Source organism: Balaenoptera physalus (genome assembly GCF_965194825.1).
Source record: "Balaenoptera physalus genome assembly, chromosome: 5".
NCBI lineage: Eukaryota > Metazoa > Chordata > Mammalia > Artiodactyla > Balaenopteridae > Balaenoptera > Balaenoptera physalus.
The window spans coordinates 47409322-47422433 of record NC_138884.1 but is presented as its reverse complement, the minus strand read 5'-3'; the positions used below and the strand labels follow the sequence as shown (position 1 = coordinate 47422433).

The following is a 13112-nucleotide window of genomic DNA, read 5'->3' as shown; positions in this document are numbered from 1 at the left end:
CCAGCGTAGCTCAAAGGGATAGACTGTGTAGTTAAGCTCTTTTATCCCTTACCCTGGGTAGCATAGCAGGCTAAACACAGACTTGACATGATTTGACCTTTTCTTTCCTGTATTCTTTCAGGCCTGGGACCAGGGTGAGGTAAACAAAAAGCCTATGGGCACAGAATTTAAGAAGACACTCACTCTTAGTGAAATTGCTGGGCCAAAGGATAAGTCTATTTTTTGATTCTGCTACGTATGTATATAGCCAATACTGCCTGCCAAAAAGAGAGTACCAATTTATAATGCCACCAAAAATCAATGAGTCTATCATCCATTTCGCAAAACCTTGTCAATACTGGATGTCACCTGGGTGGGAGGTGTGCTGGGGGCGGGGATCATTGTTTCAGATTATAGTTGGTATCTCAACAGTCTTTCAGTGATATCAGCTAACATACATCGAACATTATAATGGACTAAGCCTGACTGCCCTGGCGGTCCAGTGGCTAAGGCTCCACGCTTCCACTGCAGGAGGCTCGGGTTCGATCTCTGGTCAGGGAATAAGATCCCACGTGCCGTGCGGCGTGACCAAAAAAAAAAATTTTTTTAATTTAAAAATAATAATAAAATAAAACAGACTAAGCCTTATCAATGACACCCAATGACTTTGGTAGGTAAACCTTATTTTTCTAATCTTAGAGGTAAGGAAACCGAAGTTTAGACTTTTTAGTTGACTTTCCAAGTCCACACAGCTAACAGGATTTTATCCCCTGTCAGCTCAGCTACAAACTATGGCACTTTTTACTACATCACGCCCAATCTCTTTACACCGTTTCTTTTATGTCTGAATTTCTTCCTTTGGAAATACCTGTTCATAACATTTTGATTTCTGATTCCGTAATTTGAGCCTTTCAGAAATGAAAGTGGCCAGCCTTCTCACTCCCTCTGAGGTTGTGAGGAACGGCAGATGTTTCCCACTAGAGCAAGGCTAGCGTCAAACTGCAGGGTGAGAATGCAAGGCAGGATGTGGTGCAGACCTCCAAAGACACAGAGTCCCTTTTCAGCCAGTTCCTAGCTGCCAACTTCTAGCCACTTAGCATTGCTGTGACTCAGTTTCCTTGCCAGTTAAATGGGGATGATAATCATACCTACCCCACAGACTTGTGAGGAGAATTCAATAAATTAATACATGAAAAGCATTTAGTACAGTGCCTAACACTTAGTAGGCATTTATTTAACCAATGCCAGGGAGAACAAAGGAGTCCAAAGAGGCAGAAGAAAAAAAGAAAAGTGTCTGATTAGGTATGGAATTCCAGATAGCCTGTTTTCTCCTTAACCCTACCTACAAGCTCCCCAATTTAAAAATGGTAATAAATACACACTAAATCTTATTTATTGTATTAAAGGGAAAAAGTAAAATTTAAAAATTGTTAAGCTCTGCCAGACATGTAAAACCAGTCAAATTATATAATGAATCAAATCCTTTCCCCCCCCCCCCTAAAAAGATACATGAGTGTACTTACCACAATGTAGGAGAAGGAACACAATTTTGGGGGCAAGAAATGCTTTCGTTTTCAAAATCACAGAACATACCTTGAACACTCCTCTGCCCAGATTGCACTGGCCAATGAAAAACCACTCATTATGTACTTTGTACTGCATACTGCGATGGAAACACACTTCTTTCTTTCCTGTATCTCTCACTTCTAGTGAGATTCTCACTCAAGCCACAAGATACAGCCTGCCCAGACCTATTTCTTAACTGTAAGTACTTTGAAATGAAGCGCTTCTTTAAAAGCTTATCTTAGCCCCGGGGGGGGGGGGGGCGGGGGGGAGGGAAAGTATTTGATTTTCTTGTTATTATTTCTAACATGCAATATTTTGAGGTTCAGCCGAAAGACCAATGTTCTCTTATCTAATTGCTTTAAATTTAGTTAAGTTAGTCAAATTCAACATGTGCCAGGCATGTGTGAGATGCCATGCTTTTCATAAGGTAGTCTTGAATCGTCATCAACTACTGCTTTCAGCAGGATATATATATTAGGCATTGTGTTTATAACTTGATCATTAATTTCACTCTTTATTTCATACATAGGCATGTTTACTTGTGCTAGTCTAATTTCTTTGTCTTTTGAAACTATTTTGCTTGATTTTTTTTCCATTAGAAAAAGAAGACGGGATTTTATAGATTTAGCTAATGAATCATGAGAATCCTTGAATTTTTGGTATGACAGTAAGAAAAACAGACTAGAAGGCTTCAAACTTAAATTCTGGTGCTTTATTTATATGTATAAAGAAAGAGACCCTTCTCACCTCACATTTGTTAACTTCTGAGATGAGAAATTAGGAAATGGAAATGTTTCAATCAAAGCAAAAAAAAAATTAAAGTTTAACATTGATAAACACTAGAAAGAAGAGGAAAATCTAAGCGATATATTGATTAATATTAATGTAATTAATGTAGTAGATTAATACTAATTAATATTAATAAGATAGGGGCTGTCCTTCTCAAGAGTGAGGTTTTCCAGGGCAGGGGAGACAGGTATAAGGTTAGTTGTAACTAAAACTAATGGATGAAATTAGGGTGTTTAAAATGTGGGCCAAATCCTGCAAGGTTTCTGGGCATTGAGGGCATTCCACAAAAGGGGTCTTCTAAAGAAAGGGGTCTCAGTCTCTCTTCAAAGCTTGTCCACCAAGATTCCCATTTCAATTCCTCCTGCCTCCATTCTTCCTTTCTCCGGAGTGGCCCCCACCAACTTTTTTCATCACCTGTCTGCTCTGTGGCATCAAAGACAACATGAAACGAAACAGCTGTGTGGTCCCTCAGTGATGGGCAGAGCTACCGGCTGTGGAGAGGAAACTACAGACTCTCCTGAACCCCTACCATATCTAACACAAGCGCTACACACGTTGGGTGCCCAGTAATGTTTGCTAACGTGGGTTGGATCTGCAGTTATTCTTAACAGAAGAGAAATAAAAACGCCCAGGACCGTGGGTTACAAAGTGTCCTCTGTAAGGGCACTGATGCTGGAATCTCCTGAGATGCCAGGCCTCTGCGTGGGCAGGCAGCCCAGGGGTGAGTGGGGCTAGTTCCTGTGCTCCTCGGGAAAGCTGGAGGCCCTGGCATGGCTACACCTGCCTGGAGAAGGGGATGGTATTTTTCTACTTCTCACCAAGCTGCGTCCATGCAGAGGGCCACATTTCTCTACACGACAGCACCCTATGCCATAGGGGCAGCAGCCCTGAGGGTGCTCGGTACAGATTCCTGGACCCCAGCCCATCCCACCTAAATCACAATCTCGGAGGATAGTGCCCAGGAATCTACATCGTAAACAAACTCTCCAAGTGGCTTTTACGCGCACAGTAAGCACTGAAGACCACTGAACGGAGGAGACAAGCTTGTAGACAAGGTCCCAGAAATTCTTGGAAACATTACTGGGCACTAAAGTGATTTCAGGGAAGTTGTCTTTTGTTATCTTCCCCTCAACTCCTGCTGTCGATCTTTTACCTTGAATGGTTAAGGTTAAAGACTATTGGGTTTTTAATGGCTGAAGCAAAGAGACTTGCAACCGTTTAGGATATTTTGAGTTCGTTTTTATTTTATATTTTATTGCAACCTAAAGGATCCCTAGAATTGTGAAATGATATTTAAACCACAGAGCTGCACAGGAGTAAGTGTGCTTGTTTTCTCTTCTGTTTGATAGCTATCAGGGAGCTCTTTCTGGAGTAAGAAATCTCATGTGAGAAGTTACAAGACCTCTTTCAGAATAAGCCACATTGGTCAAAAAGAAGTCTGGGGCGCTGGTTCCTAGTGCTGTTGTTCTGGGCTGGGCCGGATAGAGTAGCCTTCCCCCCTGCTGTAGGTAACCTTCACTAGAGATGAACCTTGAAACCTCCCGGGGCCCCCAATCTCTGCTCAGTTCTCGGTGCTAAAGTCCACAGAAACACCTGGGGAGCCCAGTTTTCCGTATTCAAAAAAGGAAGTCAAAAGTAGTGAAAGAAACAGAAACCGAGAGCTTTTGACTTTGGGGCTAAAGACTGTTGAGGCCACTACACTGAGAAAGTAAACTGTGGTACAAACTAACTGGCAGTCAGCACATGGATATTTCCGATGAAGCTGCTGGCTGCAAAATGTGCAGTTTACCATTGATTCAACTTCAAAGGCACTCAGAGAATGCTCCAGTCTCTGCTTTAAGGGCTAACAGCGGCCAATCTGAATACACAGATATATAAAGTATATACTGAGTGAGGACAGTTAGGAAAAAGAAAGGATGGTTAGATAATTGCAGGCAAGTTTTTATTTTGAAATCTTCAGATCATTCTATTCAAAATCACAGCATAGACTTCTTAAAAAATAAGCAAGTTAAATGAACATGTTTTTCCTGAGAGAGATCGTGGGAAGGGTATAAGTTCATTCATTCAACAAGTAGTTACTGAATGCCAACTTGTGCCAGGCACTGGCCAGGGGCTAAGGAGAAAAAATTCAGACAGCTATAGGATAATCAGCACAACCCTTTACTTTTTTTTTTTTTTTAGTCACTGCATTTGCTTTTTGTTTCCAAAGTGGGTATTTCTTGTGTTGATTATAAAAGGAATAAATGCTAATTGTAAAAAATTTTTTCAGACAATGCACAAAATTATAAAGATAAAAGTTAAAAATATCTACCAGCCAATCACCTAGTGATAACCACCGAACATTTTGTATAGCCTTTCCTGTTTTTTTCTGATATTTGATTATTAAAAAGAAATACAAAAGAAAGTTTGAATTTCCTTTTTTTAAAGCATTTCCTGCAACACCTCTTCTTCCCAGGTCCCAAATATGGGAAGCTATCACCCAAAACTATGGTTTCTGTCATGTGAGTACTGGGGTTTGGGATATAGGATGTCTGGCGGTCTAAAGGAGTTCTAGGGAGAACTGCCACTGCTTAAGTGGTTTTCAGGGCTGAGCACTAGCCTGTGTCTGATGTGCACCGGCTCCAGCGGGCATCACGCACTAAGACCGCGGTGGCGGGCGTGTTAATGGGCACCTACTGTGTGCCAGGCCCTGCGCTAAGCTTTTGCGTTACCTCAGAGAACACAGCCCACAAAAATTCCCTGCCCTTGTAGAGCTTACGCCCAGGACTGGGAGCTTCCTTTTCCCAAAACCAAGGTGATTACTGTAAAAAGCGTGAGCAACAGAAATGGCACAATTGCAGTTTCTTTATCTCCTGTTTCATGAATCCACAGAACGAGTGTGTTTAGAAAGCTGTGGATGCTTCTTACTAAACCGAAAAACAGGCATGTGCACTAGAAGTAGAATCTGGGGACCACCTAAGAGGTGTTAAAATCAGCGGGGCCAGGGGCAGGGGGTTGGTGATGATAGTTTCTTTCTGTCTTACTTCCTGATCAGAAGTGAGCTGATCAGCCCACTCATCTGATGAAAACTTTACATAATGTATTACAAATGCCTGGTGAGACGGAGCGGCCGCGGCTGGCGGAGCGGCAGGGTGCCGGGCAGCGGCGCCCCGACCCTGTCCCAGACCCCGGGCTCCCTCGCGCCTGTCCGGCCAATCTCGGCTCCCACCAAATCCGGCAGGTCCAGCCGCGTACGGCGACAGTTGACCAGCCCGGGTCCCAGCCTCGCGGACCCTCCCCGCGTCCGCGAGATGCAGCCGCCTGGAGCTGGCCGCGCCCTGACTGCGGCCGACCCTGCCCGCGGGCTCCGCGCTGCCTGCCCGGAGGGATTCGGGGGCAAAAAGTCAGGTCCCAGCAGAGGAGACGGCCGGGTACACAACTCACGTACTGGGAGGCCGAACGTGGGTGCCTGGCGGAGAACACCTTCTGCGCCGCCACGCTGCGCGCACTCACCATCCTGAGGGGCGAGAGGTCACGGCGGTGAGAAGCCCACCCCACCCTCCGGCCCACGCTGCTGAAGCCCCCGGCCCTGCTCCTGCCGAGGCCACACCTCCCGCGTGCACCGGAAACGGGGAGCGAGTGGGCTCTCCTCCCCAAAGGGAAAAGCGGAGGCTGCCGATGGGCCCGTGTGGTTTGATAACTTGGTTCAGCCTGACACCGGCGCGCCCCGCCACCGGCGGACTGTCCTGCCCTTGTCCCTTCTCCCTGCGAGGGAGCCAGAGCACAGCCAGAGGCAAGTTCGCTTCGTTCCACCACCTGATGATCCTACCCTTCAAGATAGACTCCTGCCTACAAAGACACCCACAGATAACGCAGGCCCCGAATGATCGCCCCCCGCCACCTTCCCTCCTCCCCACCATTTTTGTTCACTTACTAAACCTTCTATCGCAGTGTTTTCTGTGAGATCCACAGTGGTTAGCCTCTCTCTTTTATTGTAAAAGAGCAGTAAAAAGCCATTATGGCGCGTTAAAAAATAAAGCAAAAACCAAAATAAAAAACCACTTTAATGCATATAAAAGGACAAACCTAATAAATTTTAAATAAGCTTCAGCTATTCTGAATGCATTTTATGGTGTTTTATACGAAAAAGAGAAATTCTTTAGAATGGTTCCTAAGAATTATAAGGCGGAAATGCAACCACAGTTCAAAAATCTTCTTATGGCTATGTTTACATTATATACTACTTGGATTTGGGAATATACGTTTTACAGTTTTTGTAACAGATTGCTTTTCTATTTTTCACTCTAAGTCCTATGGGGGCTCTCCTCTTCCCATATTCTCTTATGTTTTGTTTTCTTATTTTTTAGAAATAATTTCAGATTTATGAAAAATGTTGGAACAATAACACACAAAAAGACAAACAATAACAAACGTTGGCCACGATGATGGAACCCGCAAACAAAATGCAGCAGTTTTGGAAAACAATGTGAAGCAGTTCGAAATGCTAAACATGGCCTTGGTGGTATAGTGGTGAGCATAGCTGCCTTCCAAAATGCTAAACATAAAGTTAGTATTTTGACCCAGCAATTCCACTTCTAGATAGACACCCAAGAGGAATGAAAACAAATGTCCGCACAAAAACCTGTGTGGTACGCAGATAGTAAATAGGAGCGTTATTCATAATAACAAAAAAGTAGAAGCAATCTAAATGACCATCAGCTGATCAATGGACAAACACAGGGGGCTCCCCTGGTGGCGCAGTGGTTGAGAATCTGCCTGCTAATGCAGGGGACACGGATTCGAGCCCTGGTCTGGGAAGATCCCACATGCCGCGGAGCAAATGGGCCCGTGAGCCACAACTACTGAGCCTGCGCGTCTGGAGGCTGTGCTCCGCAACAAGAGAGGCCGCGATAGTGAGAGGCCCGCACACCGCGATGAAGAGTGGCCCCCGCTTGCTGCAACTAGAGAAAGCCCTCTCACAGAAACAAAGACCCAACACAGCCATAAATAAATAAATAAATATTAAAAAAAAAAAAATGAACAAACACAAAATGGTATATCCACACAATGGAATATTATTCACCAGTAAAAAAAAAAAGTACTAATACATGCTGTGATAAGGATGAACCTTGAAAACATTATGCTAACTAAAGGAAGTCAGTTACAAAAAAAAAACATATATTCTCTTATTCCATTTATATGAAATGACTAGAATAAGCAAACCAATAGAAACAAAAAGGAGATTAGAGATTGTTTGGACGTAGGGGAGGCGAGAGGAAGTGGGGAGTGACTGTTAATGGACATGGGTTTTCTTTAGAGGATGTGTGCTAAAATATTTCAAAATTAGATTATGGTGATGGTTATGCAAGTATGAATATACTAAAGTCACTGAACTGTATCCATTTTAAACGATTGAATTTTATAGTATGTAAAATATATCTCAATAAGATATTTTTAAAAATAACAGGGACTTTGCTGGCAGTCCAGTGGTTAGGACTCCACGTTTCCATTGCAGGGGGTGCGGGTTCAATCCCTGGTCGGGGAACTAAGATCCCACATGCACACAGCACAGCCTAAAAAATACAAAAATAAAAAAGTAATACACAGAGTCCCCATACACCCCTCACTGGCTTCCCTGGTTAATGTTTTACATAACAATAGTACACATACTGAAACCAGGGAATTAATATTGGCAAACTGCTATCACCTAATTAATCTACAGATCTTATCCAAATGTTACCAATTGTCCCACTATTGTCCTAAGGAAGAGAAGTAGCTCTTGCCATCGTGGAGCTGGCCCAGTGCTGTGAGCTAGGCTTTGGTGTTGCAGCAAGCTGGCCTGGCACTTACACCAGGTCTTTTTTTTTTTTGAGATATAATTGACATATAACATTATATTAGTTTCAGGTGTACAACATAATGATTTGATATTTGTATATACTGTGAAATGATCACCACAGTAAATCTAGTTAACATGCATCACCACACAGTTACAAAATTTTTTCCTGAGATGAGAACTTTTAAGATTTATTCTCTTAGCAACTTTTAAATATACAATACAGTGTTATTCACCATAGTCACCATGCTGTACATTACAGCCCCAGGACTTATTTATTTTACGACTGCAAGTTTGTACCTTTAGACCACCTTCACCCATTTCTCCCACGCCCTACCCCTCACCTCTAACAACCACCAATCTGTTGTCCGTATCCATGAGTCTGGTTTGTTTGCTTGTTTTAGATTCCACGTATAAGTGAGATCATACTGTATTTGTCTTTCTGTGTCTGACTTATTTCACTTAGCATAATGCCTTTAAAGTCCATCCATATTGTCCTCCCCACTGGGTCTTGATGCTCCCCTCTAGCACATGAACAATTTCACAGAGCATCAACATCAGATAAGACCATGATGGATCAAATAAAAACACTAACACTCCGTAATCATATTTGAACACAGATGAACTCTAAACATTATCCAAGCCATAAATACCAAACATTTCCCTTTCCCGACTACTATGAGTGATTGCTGTTTCTTTACCTGTTGCAGGGTTAGGCTTGCTCTAGTCACCTTCACTCCCATAGATAAGATTTATTAATATACCCAGTCATAGCATTGTCTCCACTTTCTGGAGCACATCAGTATGTCCCATTACTGATAATATCAACTTTGGTCACTTGACTAAGATAGCGTCTGCCAGATTTATCCACTAGAGAGTTGCTGTTTTTCTCTTTGTAATTAATAAGTAGCCTGTGGGGTGATACTTTGAGATGTGTAAATATGTTGTTTCTCATCATACTTTCAAAGTCTAATTTTAGCATCCATCTGTGAGTCTTGCCTATAACAATTATTACTGTAGTGTTTGCCAAATGGTGATCTTGTATTTCCGTCACTCCCTCTATATTCGTTAATGGGAATTCTCCCTCATTTTATTATTATTATTATTATTATTATTATTATTATTATTATTATTATTTTGGCCGTGCCGTGTAGCCTGAAGGATCTTAGTTCCCTGAGCAGGGATCGAACCTTGCCTCCTGCAGTGGAAATGTGGAGTCTTAACCTCTGGGGACCACCAGGGAATTCCCCCCTTCTCCCTCAGAGTAAATAAAATTTACTCTTTTATTTATATCAGTAGAGAGTTATGGATAGTTTAGTCTATGAATTATAATCGGATATTAACATTGTTTGGTTACACAAATTGTCCCAGATTTAGCCATTGGAAGAGCCATCAAGTTGGCTCTGAGGTCCTATCTCTAATCCATATTTGCACCCTTTTTTACTTTTTGGTACACAAGATGTTCCAGGCTTATCTTGTACTTCCCTTTCCCAGCCCTGGAATCATCCATTTCTCTAATGAACTCAGGCTCTTTTTTTAATTGGAAAATGGTATTTAGAAACCAAGATTTGGGCACAAGGTGTGTTCATTGATAGTGGGTTGTTGTTGCTTCTAGGTCCTCTCAATGGAGAGGGCTGGGAAATATTTATGTATTCATACATATATACACATTTCTATATCTCTCTGTGTGTATGGGTGTGTGTGTGTGTGTGTGTGTGTGTGTGTGTACTGTAAAGTTGTTGTTTGTTGCCTCAGTGGCTTCCTAAGTGCTTGTTTTGAACTTTTACCAAGTTACTGCCCACTTCTAAGTACCCATCCCCAATACATGTGTTCATAAGCCTTATAATGACTTCCCCATCTTACCCTTTTCCTACTTCCCATGTTGACCCAGTTACATTTAAATTACCCAGTGAGAATGCTTCCTGCATGCCACAAGCTACCCCACTCATGACCCTCAATAAAGGCATTTGCCCACGTGTCCTGGCTCTGCTGTCTCGATGCCTGCTGTTACCAAACTTCAGGCTTTTAAGGGACTTTGCATGGCCCTCTGGGCATGTCATGCCTCCCCCTTTAGGACCTGTGAGTAGAATAAATTCTTTAATTTCATATGCTTGTCTGAATGGGATTTCTGTAGCTGTGTCGGAGTGACCCTTAAAGACCCCACAAAGGCGTCTTACCCCCTCATTTACAACTGTGTGTGTGTGTGTGTGAGTGTGTGTGTGTGTGTGTGTGTGTGTGAATAACCATGCGTTCATACCACTGATTCCAATCCAACAGGACTCATACTAGCTGTCCTCCTTTCCTCATTTGTAATTTCTTTCTCTGACAGGGAAAAATCTCAATCTCATTATCCACAGTATATTGTTCAAGCCATATATATAGATAGATAGATAGATTTCAGAATTGCTCATTCATACCCATGTGAAAAACAAGTTTACTAACTAGAGTATAATATTTATGTCAGTTATTTTTTTATAGCTTTATGTTATATAGTCAAAATACTTTCCAAGGTTATTTAGGTTACTTTTTTCTTCCTCAGTGTGGTTATAATATTAATTGTAATACAGTCAGGTCTATTTGTTACTGTTTATATTGCATTTTGGGATCCTGCCACATTCTGGTTGATTTTGACTGTCCATTTATGCATTGACTTGATATGTGAAATATTAGCATGGTTGGAAGAGTCAGAGCCATATGAAAAGGTACACTTAGAGAAGCGTTGCCCCCAGCCCTGCTACTCCATTTCCATTCTCTCATTCTTTCCACCTCATTTACCCTGAACATAACAAGTTTCATTTGTGTCTGGTTTATTCTTCCTGTATTTCTTATTGCACAGTTGAACAGATACATGTGTGTTTTCTTATTTCCCTTTATTTCTTACATGAAGGATATCATACCAAAAACATTCTTTTGTACATTTTTTTCCCACTTATATATATCTTGGAAGTTACTTCATGTCAGTTTATAGAGCTCGTCCTCATTCTTTTTTTGATAGCTGCATAACACTCCGCTGTGTGGGTGTACCATAGTTTATTCAACCTGTCTCCCATATAGTGCTTACAATTATTTTGCAGAAACAAACAATGCTGCTAGGAATAACCTCATGCATATGTGTTTTTGCATTTTTGGAGGTATATCTTCAGGATGAATTTCTAGATATGGGATTGCTTGGGCAAATGGTAAGCGTAAGTGTAGTTTTGTTAAGTATTGCCAAAGTTCCTTCCAGAAAGGTTGCACCAGTTTGCATTCTCACTGGAAATATATGAGTACCTGTTCCTCCACAGCCTTGCCAAAAGAATGTGTTGCATACTCTTTAATTTTTGCCACCTGACAAGTGTTTAATTTGCATTCCTTTAATATTGAGTGAGTTTGAACATCTTTTTTAATATACTTAAGGTCATTTTCATGTCTTCTTTTGTGAATTATCTGTTCCTGCCTTGTCATTTTGTCAACCTTGGGGCTTTTAAATTTCTCTCATTTTAAAGATTTTTTTTTTAATACTTAATGTCAGATTTTGTCCTCTCTTTGTGTACCTATAATCATTTTATTAAAACTTAGAAAAATATATGTTTGCAGACCACACTCACTAATGGGAAGGGAAATACCTAGAGCTATTTTCTGATGGTGATAAAGTTCAACAGACAGAAACCTTTAAAAAAAAACGTTTTAAAGGTTCTTCCTTCTTTCTAAAAAAAATAAAAATAAACTCGTTTAATACTCATCCAGAAACACTGTGTCCTTCACATGAGGCTGTTTGCTAGGACTCAGGGGACCATTTATAATGATAGACCTGGTTAATTTACAATTAGCTATGATGAAGCCTGGGCAGATTTAGACATGTTTGAACCATTGTTGATACGCTTTCAATTGTGTGGAAAAACATCCAGGATGTTGCCTTGTTTCATATACTGCTCTCTCTTTTTGTCCATGGGAACTACCAAACTAGCCAGGCATTACTGAGCAATGCAATCTATAAAGAAACCCAGTTAATTCAAGAAATAGAAAAAGTGTAAAGTAATATGGAACAATGGAGGTTATTTGCTTGTTTTTGACACTGCCCTATGAGGGAAATAATACAAGAAAGCATTAGTATAATCACATTGCCTGAGTATCTCGAAGCACTGTATTTTCAATTTTAGTGTTTTTCTTTTGTCCTGAATTCTGAAGTGGAAATGTATTACATCTCAAGTGTCTAGCACACTGTGAGTGAGTCAAACATATAATAAGTACTTAATTCAAGAAGACAAGGAAAAGTACCTTCTATTAGACTAACATTGAAGTTGGTGCTAAAGGAATAAATACGAAAAGAGAATTCCAGTTCTCAAGGAGATCACAACAAACCAATGAAAATGCCACCCTGTAATAAGTGCTGTGATGGAGCAGGGCTCTAAAGCTAAGGGGCAAAGGGAGGGACAGGGACTGTGGAGTGAGCCAGAGAAGGATTTGAATTTCATAATTTACTTAAACTCTCTGAGCCTCCATTTCCTCATCAACTCAATAAAGATAATAATTCCTACTTAGCAGGGCTGTTGTAACATTAAGTGGACAGTGTGAGTCTAGCACAGTGCCTGATATAAGGTAGACTCTCAATGAATATTAGCTGATATTATTGCCAATAGATATTTGTGGAAATCATCAAAAGACATTTCCTTGCTGCATTTTTGTACATTTTAGCCACTCTCCCTGATACTAATCTGATTTTTTTCATTGTTCATTAAATTCATCCCTAGACTTTATCTCATAGAAGGTACTCATAGAAGATACTTTTCATTGTCTTCTTGAATTAAGTACTTATTATATGCTTGACTCACTCACAGTGTGCTAGACACTGAGATGTAATACATTTCCACTTCAGAATACAGGGCAAAAGAAAATGCTCTCAATAAGCACAGGTGGATAGGTCAGAAACCATTTCCATTTTTGCAGATTAGTAGGAGGAAATTTAAATGACTAGTTAAATAAC

The 13112-nt window shown here is 41.1% G+C and overlaps 1 protein-coding gene and 1 long non-coding RNA gene across 2 annotated transcripts in view; one reads left to right on the top strand and one right to left on the bottom strand.

The window, feature by feature from the left end:
- LOC309661738 overlaps positions 1 to 9238 on the bottom strand; it is a 31297-nt gene extending 22059 nt beyond the window's left edge. The window contains exon 1 of the long non-coding RNA XR_014264235.1: positions 5762 to 9238. This is a non-coding gene — a long non-coding RNA (uncharacterized lncRNA). The remainder of the gene's footprint in view (positions 1 to 5761) is intronic.
- Positions 1593 to 13112, top strand: part of LOC309661713 (placenta-specific gene 8 protein) — a 31746-nt gene continuing 20226 nt past the window's right edge. The window contains exon 1 of the mRNA XM_082463672.1: positions 1593 to 1743. The gene's annotated coding sequence lies outside the window, so the exon portion shown is untranslated. The remainder of the gene's footprint in view (positions 1744 to 13112) is intronic.